Source organism: Hemicordylus capensis, chromosome 2 (assembly GCF_027244095.1).
Source record: "Hemicordylus capensis ecotype Gifberg chromosome 2, rHemCap1.1.pri, whole genome shotgun sequence".
NCBI classification, from domain to species: domain Eukaryota; kingdom Metazoa; phylum Chordata; class Lepidosauria; order Squamata; family Cordylidae; genus Hemicordylus; species Hemicordylus capensis.
In genome coordinates, this window is record NC_069658.1 from 132665935 (window position 1) to 132677500 (window position 11566).

Below are 11566 nucleotides of genomic sequence, written 5' to 3' on the forward strand. Positions count from 1 at the left end.
CCACTAATGGATTTTGCCTTGTTTTCCGCAAAGCTGAAGTTCTCGGAATTACAGCATGAACCGCTGAACTCACATTCGACAGGCAGGAATAAATAACTTCAGCTGTACCCTCCACTGTTTCTTCAGCTCGCCACTTTATCCCCATCACAAATCTTGTCACTTCAACACTTGCTGCCGAAGGCAAGTGGGAATGTTCATTGATCCTCTTGATCACCTCTCCATTCCTGGTGTGAATTCTGGCCTTGCATCATTCCCTCTGCTTACAACACCAGAATTTAATGGAATCATCAACTGCACTGTGTCTATCAAACACATAGAGGTATCCACCACAAGCAAACTTTTCCCTTCCTCTCTGGCTTAGAATGGTCACATTCATCTCACAACCAGCAGCCATCTCACAACTAGCAGCCAAGCAGTACAGTTTTTGCAAAGAAACTGTGTGTATATATATATATAGGCGACAGGGGCCTAATGAAGCTGGAGTGGGCCCAGAGACAAAATTTTAAAATGGGACCCTCGCTGATACACACACACTCACTTCACATGTGACTTGCCTCTGGGGGGCCCCTCGAGGCGTGGGGGGCCCCCAGGCAGCCACCTCCCCTTGCCTAACGGTAGTTACGCCCCTGATAGGCGAGGAAACACAAAAAAATTGAAAAAAATAAGATGCTGTTCTACTAAAAGAAGTTATCACACTTCTTTCACTGCAGTACTGCAATGTCATATTTAGACAGCAGAATCAAAATCTGAGATGGGTCACAAATGTTCTTACTATTGCATTTTTGTCACCTCTCCAGAGGTGATAAATAGTTCAGATTGGTGACAAATATGAAAAAGGGGCTATTTTGATCCAATATGGTATTCTGGTCATAAAACTGCTCTGGAGTCAGTAACAATTATACTGTAGACTTGCAGATACCTAGAAGCCCGAGCATGTATACACTTATCCAAGCTCTGGCAGTTGTACAGGGCTGGGCCCAGAAACATAGTGGGGAAATTGATCTGCACCAGACATTTCAATTATCATGAGCCACAATCCCACATATAGGAATGCAGATAGATTCTTAGATGGTCTAACACCACACCAAATACAAACATGCTTTGACAATTGCATGGTTATTTTGAAACCCTACAGTGTCCAACAAGAGGCTGTGTTCTATATGTGGAGGATGCTAGGAGATATGTCAGTTTTCAACATGCAGATAATGCAGCCCAGACTACAGCCCAGTCTCTTGTTCATGCAAAAATAAATCAATAAATAAAAGCCTAAAAGGCTGTACAATCCTGCGGAGTGAATGATTGGCATAGTATCTTGATATCTTCTCTGCCATGTAAGCAGTTTTATGCTGGGCCATAGGGTGCAGTGAGTTGTACTTCCTTGCAGAGAATTAAAAAAACAACAATACAACATGCACACACACCTTGGCCAGGAAATCTCCTCCTAAGAGTTTTGCTAAACAATTCAAAATTCAACTACATACCAGATCCCACAAGTGTTCTGTTAATATCCCTGGGATACACGTAAGGTGGTCTGATTTAATAAGATAACTCAGCAGCAAGGTCTGCTGCTGATTTGGGTAGACCCGCAAATGGGCAATATGAGGAAGAAAATGGCAGCTCGTCTGCTCTAAAGCTTTGGTGCAAGCTTCGCACCTGACATTTCACTTCTCATGAGGCACAACCCCACAGGTAGGAATGCAGAGAGATTCTTCCTTCCACTGCAGAACATGAAAGACATGCTTTGGTGGGTGGTAGGTGGAAATTTAGCTTCCTCTCACCTCCCTCCCACTTGTCTCCTCCGGATCAAAAGCCAAAGTGACAGGATGGGCTTGTGGTGGTGGTGAGTTACGTTGTTCCCTGCGGCGAGTTGACCGCATCCAATTGACCGGTGGTGAGTTGGCCATGGTGAGTTGGCCGTGGTGAGTTGGCCGCGGTGAGTTGTCCCATTCCTCATTTATGGAGCAACAACTGTTAACCCTTGTTAACTTGGCATGGGGAGAGAGCAACTGTCCTTAAAGCAGACATTCTCAAAAGTGGGTCCCCAGATGTTGGACTACAACTCCCATCATTCCCAGCCACAATGGCCTTTGGCAGGTGCCCCAAGTTTGAGAACACCTGTTTTAAAGCATAGCGTCACTCCAATGGCTGACATACAAAGCAAGGAAACACTGGTGCAGCAAGAGGGCAGCCTAACAGAACTTCCTAACTAACTTCACCAGTGCAGTGGGGAAGCATAGGTTTTTGATGCTCTCCCCTTTCCCAAGAAGTCCTCTGTGCCACCTAAAATTATATCCCAAGGACTGCACAACCCTCAGGGACATATTTTGCTGGGGAAGGGGAGGGCATTACAAACAGATGCTTCCCAGACACACCTTTGCAGTTAGTTGGGAAGTTTCCTTAGGCTGCTCTCTCAATGCACTGGCACTGCTTTGGTCTGTATCTTAGGCAGTGGCTATTGCTGGTGTCTCCCTTGTATCTCCTTTTAAACTGTGAGCCCTCTTTGGGACTGGGAACCACTTAGCCATCCTTTTTCTGATTCCATTTGCTATGTAAACTACTTTGTGAACTTTTGGAAATGCTGTATATAAATTTTTAATCATAATAAGCTATGTTTTTTTTATTATCCAGACCTTGCCTATTGTCCTCTTTGCCAAGAAAAGTTTGCACAAAAACATGGACTCTTTGAAAAGGCATGAGTTCTGTGTCATGAGTTCACTTCTCATGAGGCACAACCCCACAGGTAGGAATGCAGAGAGAGTCTTCCTTCCACTGCAGAACATGAAAGACATGCTTTGGTGGGTGGTAGGTGGAAATTTAGTTTCCTCTCACCTCCCTCCCACTTGTCTCCTCCGGATCAAAAGCCAAAGTGACAGGATGGGCTTGTGGTGGTGGTGAGTTACGTTGTTCCCTGCGGCGAGTTGACCGCGTCCAATTGACCGGTGGTGAGTTGGCCATGGTGAGTTGGCCACTGTGGAATCTTACTGTTAAAAACTGTGTAGTTTTTAAGGGGTAGCTGCAGCTATGGAATCAGAGCTGCAGTGCTGGAAGGGGGGGGGGCATTCTCTCCTATGCTGTTTTCCCAATCCAAATAATCTCCAAAGTGATCCTATTTGTCCCATAGGGCAAAGCATATGGGTACCAGTAACCCTTTAGCTGCATTTCCCCTTTAAACAACAGGAGGAGATTAAATCACAACTGTACTGTCTCATCTAGTTTACCCCTCAGGGGTGGTGTAATTTTTAAAAAAGTCTATTCCATTGTTTTCACCTTTTTCTCCATCCCTGCACGTGAAAAATGATGGTGCTGATTAGTTGTAGTTCACTACAGTTGTTGGAACCATGTGTGGCAGGGGCCAAAGCAATTACCTTCAGCAAAAATAAAAAAAATAAAAAAGGTTTTCTATTACACCCTTCAATTCCTGTTTTCTTTTTCCTGCTTGTTACAGTGAGATTAATAGAATGTCATTTTGCATTACCACTACATCACTCTTCCTTGATTCAGTGTGATATGTTTCATTTTTGAAAGGCACTAGCACAGCAGAACCATTAATGTTTCCTGAATAATGGTTAATGCAACTGAATACAAATGTAGGGATATTTCTGATGTGTTTGATTAGTTACAAAGTGTCTTTGTGGTGTGATCACCTTCCCTGTCTGCTGCTTTTCTCCTGTAACTCTCCCGATCACTTTTCCTCCAGTCACTGGTGGAAGAAGATAAAGTGCTAAGCAGGAGAAGGGTTAGGTACCATTTAGACCACTCTCTGCTTCTCCACTGCAAATGCTCCTCCTCACTGCTTTGCAGTTGTTCAGCAGTGACTGGGGTTTCCAGCCCTGTGTCTGCCATTGGACAGTGAGTAGGAACCTTAAAGATAACTTGCAAGTGTTGTTCTAGAGATTATATATTCCTCAGACTCGAAGTCAAAACTGCCCACAGTCTAACAGGGCTTTAGAATTTGGACGGGGGGGTATATATTGGGGGGAGTTGAGGTATCTGTTAAATTGATAATAAAAAACTGAAATCAGAAAATAAAAAACTGATCAGAGAAATGGAGAAGCAGCAGCTCACTTATTTCAAAGTGAGCTGCTCTTTTCTTTTTCTTGAAAAGAAATACCTCTGTCTCTCACGGTCATCCTATTTATTTTTCAGCTTGACTATTGTATGGTTCGATGTAGATTTGGGTGTTAGAAAGAAGTGTGATTTGTGCACTGCAGGGAGGAGGGTGGATGGGGTGAATTCTTTCCTGCATTGTTATATTGTGAAGTTAAGTACAGCTGTTCCATTTCCTAACTTTTAGACCAATTTCAACAGCAAGCAAGATAAAGAGACCATAAGTACTAAACATCCCTAAGTGAGTCAGAATGGCTCTCACATCAGCCTTAAGTCCTTGATGTCTGGAAGGGCTTATCTCTCACCAGTGTCAGGGATAACTGCTGCTGCTATCACTTTTGGCAGCCTTACTTCACCAAAGAATGGGGGCAGGGGGCGGGGTCCAAGGCTAGACTGCACAGATAACCTCATGTTCATACTTTGCTGATAATAAACAAGCACTTCAGCATCCTGATAATCTCTGTGGTTCCATTTTTTAAAAAAACTTTGAATACAAAGGTGTTTTTTACTTTGAGTACAAGCATGGTTCACACCTGGTTCATTCAGTGCAGGGTGAAAATGCAAGGCCAACTCCTTCACTGTGCCCATGTCAACATCCCTAGGCTGGTTTAAATAGCATGACTAGAACTGGAGTTTCTGTTTTTTGGTTCAGAAATCCTTCAGCAATTAATAAAAAAAGATCACTAGCAATTATCACAACATTGCTAAAATACTAGTGCGGTCAGGGGCTACCCTTTCATGAGGCGAGGTGAGGCAGTCTCCTCAAGCAGCAGATTCCTGGAAGACCAGCAGAGCAGTACGATGCCTCCTGACAACTCACCTGCCTCGCTCTGCTGCTCACCACCATTGGAGCAGTTTGTCTTCACCAAAGAGCTGATGCCCAGTCAGGCAACTATCACTGCCCTCACAAAGGAAAATTAAGAGATGGAGGTGAAGGAGTGTACATGAGTGAGAGGGGGACAGCATTTGGTGCCCTGCCTCAGGCACACTGAAGTCTTGGACCACCACTGAGTGCAGTGTAGTGAACAGAGTGCTGGCCTAGCACTGGGGAGACCCAGGCTCACAGCACCACTCAGGCATGAACCTCACTGGATAATGTTGGGCCAGTCACCCTCTCGTTTGGTCTAACCTGCCTCACAGGGTTGTTGTCAGGATAAAAGGGGGGGTAACTCATGTGCACCACAGTTCTCCTTGGAGAAAGGGCAGGATAGTAACGTGAGTAATAGGGATGTGCAAAATTATTCTGGTACAAAATGATTTGTACCCAAATCTAGCTGATTCGGGTGATTTGTAGACAAAACAAATAACCCCTGTCCTCAATTGCCCAGATTTGGGTAACAAAACAAATCACTCCAGATTTGGACTCAAAAAATTCAGAGATTCAGACCTCCATTTTGTGGCCAAAGTGGTTTGGGTGGTAGTGCCCGATGGGTGGAAGCTACCACCCAAATTTCAAAGAAATTGGTCAAAGGGGTTATTTTTAAAATTATTTTTGAAGTTAGCTTTCCCTCATAGGGAATAATGGGAATTACAGCAGCCTTATAGCTCCATGTGGGGGGCACCAGTGTGGCCCAGAGCAGGTTGTGGTGGGTGGTAGTGCCCAATGGATGCAAGTAAGCTGATACGCAGATTTCAAAGAAATTGGGCAAAGGGGTGATTTTAAAATGATTTTTGAAGTTTATGTGTCTTTAAGCTTTTTCCCATAGGGAATAATGGGGATTTCAGAAGCCTTAGATATAGCTCCCAAGGGGGGAGCACCAGGTGGCCCAGAGTGGGTAGTGGAGGGTGGTAGTGCCCAATGGGTGCAAGGAAGCTACCACCCAGATTTAAAAGGAATTGGACAATTTTTGAAGTTGGCATGTCTTTGGGGCAGATAAGGGGACTTGGGGACAGAAGAGTGGGTCAGATTGTAGTGCCCTAATGGATGCCTGCTACGACCCAGATTTCAAAGAAATTGGTGAAAGGGGTGATTTGTAAAGAATTTCTGAAGTTTGTGCGTCTTTAAGCTTCCCCCATAGGAAACAATGGGGATTTCAGCAGCCCCATAACTCCACTTGGGGGACACCAGGGGGGCCAGAGCAAGTGGTGATGTAGTGCACATAGGGTACCAACCACCCCCAAACCCACAAGCCCATGGGGCACTGGGTTTTGTTGTTTCTGAGGTTTTCTGAGAGTAGATTCCCTGGTAGGAAATGAGGGTGGATTCAATGTTTGCCATTTTAAAAAATAAATTCTGTACTAGGGCAGGACATCGAGCAGAAAGGTGGTGGCAGTGCCATTCTTATTGTCAAAAGCAGTGTCAATAGTAATAGCAGCAATAGCACTTACATTTATATACCACTCTATAGCTGGAAGCTCTCTAAGCGGTTTACAATGATTTAGCATATTGCCTCCCAACATTCTGGGTACTCATTTTACCGACCTCGGAAGGACGGAAGGCTGAGTCAACCTTGAGCCCTTGGTCAGGATCGGACTTGCAACCTTCTGGTTACAGGGCAGCAGTTTTACCACTGCGCCACCAGGGGCTCAATACCAAGCTTTGCTCGAATTATGGGGGGAAAGGTGATTGATTTCTGATTAAGCACCGTCAAGTCGGTGTCAACTCTTAGCGACCACATAGATTCTCTCCACGATGATCTGTCTTCAACTTGGCCCTTTAGTTCTCTCAGTGGGGCATTCATTGCTGTCGTAATCAAGTCCATCCACCTTGCTGCTGGTCATCCTCTTCTTCTCTTTCCTTCAATGGAAATGACCTAGCCTCCGTGCATGCATGAAGGCCAGGTCAGTTCCAGAACTGCGCCACTGCGTGGGCAACCTACTGGGGGGAGCAGGAGAAGTCTGCATGGTCACGCAAATGGCCTTCACGCATGCGCGGAGGCCAGGTCAGTTCCAGAACTGGATTCCTCTGGATTCCCCTTTACAAGCGTAGCCCCTCAAACTGCTGGACTGGTTCAAGCTGGTTCAGTCGGACAGACCGGCCCAGCCAGTCCAACCAAACCAATTCGTGGACCCGCGTATTGGTCCAAATTTGGACAGAACCACAAAAATTGGTCCATGTACACCAAGTGGTGCAGTGGGGAAATGCTTGACTAACAAGCAGAAGGTTGCCAGTTCGTGCTGGTACTACATCGGGCAGCAGCAATATAGGATGATGCTGAAAAGAATAATCTCATACTGTGCAGGAGGAGGCAATGGTAACCCCCTCCTGTATTCTACCAAACCCTCATGCGATTGAACGTTCTCCCTTCGGCAGTACATGATGGTAAATTCAAACGACTTCCTTATGATCAGCGCTTTTGTCCCTGTGGCTCAGGGGATATAGAGCTTATCACCTATGTTATTCTTTATTGCCAGTTTACACTCGCACCAAATTTATTGCTCCTATTTTAGCCATTTATCCTGGTCACACAGACCAATTTTATTTGGAAATTATGCTGAACAATTTTAAAACTTGTAATTTCAGATAATGTGGCAAAGTTCTGTTTCGTGGCGTCGAAGCTCCGTAAAGACTGTATTAGTAATTTGAACAGTTAGTGATTTTGTAAACTTTGATATTTCCTGAATTTTCTTATTAATGCTATTAATTGTTATTGTTTGTTAATCTGGTCTGTGACCGCAATAAACTTAGTAGTACTTCTACCAAAGAAAACCACAGGGCTCTGTGGGCGGCAGGAGTCGAAATCAACTTGACAGCACACTTTACCTTTTACACCCCTAATAGATTTCTTTTTCTCAGAAAGCACATTATGTTTGACACATCTGTGTGCCTTCCAGCTTTTTGGTTGAGGTGCCAAAATACCAAGGTAACACTGTTTCACTCCCCATGAGCAGGTTTGTTTTCTCCAACAGCCCTTCATTTGCATCACAAATATACAGATATTTTGTATCTGTGCATACACTTTTCCATTAGCAAAAAAGGAAACTGCAATTTCACATTCAGTGTTACGGAAGGGTTACGTTCATTTGGCACTAGTTTGCTCATCTGCAACCAACTGTCATTGAAATTAATACTATACAAATCAGCAGGAATACTGTCGTTTTCAGCAGGCTCAGCTTCCCTACTTCCCGTGTGTAAGCATTTTATAAGCGGTAGCTGGCTATACACCAGCTTGTGCACCCACTCATGACAAATGCATCTGAAGCTCCATTAATGGCAGCTGAGTTATGCAAACTTTGATCATTTGATCCCTCCCTCCCTCCCTCCCTGAATAATAGATCTTTAGAATAATAAACTTGAGTAACCTATTCTTTCAAATCAATGGCAAGCTGCCCTGAAGGCAGTGAAGCATTCCTTTTTGGATCTTAAAATGGGGTTAATACAAAATAAACGTTTGTTTTGTATTTATTGGACAACTCAGATGTTTAATAATGCATCCTTCTTGTTGCTGGAGGTGTAATTTGGACGTGGGGACACTTATGCATATGGTCTGATCTTGGTCTATTATCATTCCATTTTCGGTTAATAAGATTGTAAATATGACTTTACACTAAGCTCTGGCTGACAAATGGTGCAAAGTTCCATGTGCAATGTAATGTAATGTGCATGTAGTTGCACAATTTTGCTTTGTGCAAATGCAAAAATGTACAGCCATTATTTCCAATAATGTTTGGAAATTGTGAAACTCCATTTGTGCAATTTTTGCATTTGAATAAGAAAGAGTACACTTATGCAACTATGCGCCCATTGTGTTACAAAACACAGACATTTGCATAGGTATGTCAGCAGCTAAGATTATCAAGCCCAGACTTACACTTATCAGTTCCTGTTTTGAGAGGTCCACCAGAGTTGTTCTCTGTGTTGTGGACACACCTACGTCTGTGCATGCAGAGCAGGCCTGAAGCCAGAAACTATGCAAACAGTTGTAATGGGGTGGTGGGGGGAGGTAACTTTGGAATTCCCTAAAGTCATTATACACACTTGTTTTTCTCTGCTGTGATTTCACTGTAATCTCAGAACTTCCCAGCAGTGATGATACCTGAAACATTTGATCCCAGAAACCTCAATTCCTGAGCTGTCTGCATTTCAGTGATTACCTAGGCACCTTTCAAATGATACAAGAAATTGTATAGGTTAGTTGCATTCTGTAATCTTTTTCGCCCTGGATGATACATGATGAAGTAACCATACTGCATATTTTCTGGATTCAAACATGGAGGTTGTTCTAGAGCAGGGCTGCTCAACCTCGGCCTTCCTGCAGATGTTGGTCTACAAACCGCCTTGGGGTTATTTTTTAATGAAAGGCAGTAGAAAAATGCAAAAATAAATAAATAAATAAACTCCCATAATCCCTGTTTATTGGCCACTGTGGCTGAGGATTATGGGAATTGTAGTCCAAAAACAGCTGGGGGGCCTAAGTTGAGCAGGCCTGTTCTAGATTCACTTTAGAACTTGACCCACCATACCACATCTGAGTTGATATTACATCTGAACTGGAGAAATTAAGGGTGGATTCAGAGTACAAGTGGCCCTTGTTATCTGTGGTCCTGGCACTGGGGGTTTCAGGTATCTGCAGTTGGGTCATAGGGACCCAGTTTATTTGCAAGGCAAAACCAGGGTTATTTTCACCTATTCAGAGTTCTTGACTGGTCAGAAGTGACTTCTGATGCCATTTCCTGCTGCCATTTTTTAGTGCTAAGTCATTTTGTGGCTCTTTTCTGCAAAACAACAACAAAACCCTTTAAAAAATAACAAACACCAGAGGATTTGGAAATTGTGGGGGGCATTGCTGGAGAGCAAGGTACTGTGCTTATTTTGGCTCCTCCCTGCTTTTCCTTGTGATTTTCAGCACACTTTAGTTTGCTTAGGAACCTAACCCACCAAACCCCATAAGGTTAAGGCCTCTTTATTTGCCATTTCTCTTTATTTAGCAGGGGGAGAGTGACTAGACGTGTCCACCCTCAGCACAGTACCTCCAGTGACTGTTGCTGGTGTCTATCTTGTGTTCCTCTTTAGATTGTGAGCCCTTTGGGGACAGGGATCCATCTTATTTATGTATTATTTTTCTGTGTAAACCTCCCTGAGCCTTTTTTGGAAGGGCAGTATAGAAATTGAATGAATGAATGAATGAATTTCATTATCTGTGGAAATAGGCAGGAACAGAACCCCCACGAATAAAGAGGGCCTCCTATATAATTCTTCCCATCATGCCATATGACAACTTCTACAGCACAGATAAAATCTGAGGCCTTTCATCAGAGAGATGTTTCTACGGAACTTAGGTTACTATTCAAAGTACAGCCACATACAACCGAGAAACAAATCCCATTATTGCTGTGGCTTTAAAATGTGCTGCTATTACGTAGAAATCAGCAGCAGGATTATTTGTGTCCATGTGTGAGCTGATATTCACACAGATGCATCCGTAAAACTGATGGAAGTCATGGTGTGAAGACGTTAAATGTCTGAACAGGCACTGATTTCTCTAAAGGGCTCCCAACATGTGAAGGACACTGCCGATGTCATGCTTTCAGAAAGTTAAGATGTTTGTTCTCCCAAGGTGTGCAGACAGTGTGCCATTTATTTATTTATTTAATGTATTTATTCGATATATATGCCACCTTTCCTAAAAGTGGCTCAGGGTAGTTCACACACACCAATAATTAAAATAAAAAACCAATTAAAAGCAGATTAAAATTACAATTAAAACTAGATATCATTAAAATCCAGGCTAAAAAGATGGGTCTTTAAAGCTCTCCTGAAGGCCTCCAAGGATGATAATCCTCCTATAATTCAGGGATTCCACAAAGACCTCGCTGTGAAGTTGCAAGGTGAATTGGGGTGAATTGTGAGATCACACAGGTAAACTGGGGCTAAACAGAGAGAGATACTAACGTGGAGGCTGTTCTCATGCGCAGGCAAACACGAGCTAGAGAAGCCCAGTCCAGTCTTGCCTGTGCGGGAGGACCGCCAGGAGCCACGCGCTTCCCTGCAGCGGAATGGTGGTAAACCCACAAAGGAGCCCCAGCTGTTATCCCGGGTTAAGGGCACAAACGTGCCATTAGCCCTGGGCTAACTGATTGTGTGTCAGTGCTGCAGGGCTCTGTGTGGCACCCACACACCAGCAGAAAACGGCAATCCTCTGGGTGGGCAATCTGCCCACCCAGCAATGAGGAGAGAATAATCTGTGAGGAAGGTACTGTAAGCTTTTCAAGGCTTCCTCCTCACACCCCTTCAAGCCCTTCTCACAGATCCTGAGAAAGGGCTTCTGAAGTGCAGCATGGTGTACCCTGGGGCTGCAGTGGATTTGAAAGGCTGCTCCTATACTGTACAGAAGCAGTTGATGCAGAAGCAGCATTTCCCTGGGTTTCCCCATTGTGGTGAATTGGGATTGTCATGTGTTGTTCACCCGGTCTATGGGGTTTACATGACATTTTTATCCATTTGTTGTCAACCTGTACCTTCCCTGTGCTTAAACAGTTGCATTTCTGAAAGAAAAATCTATTCTATATTGTCTTGCCT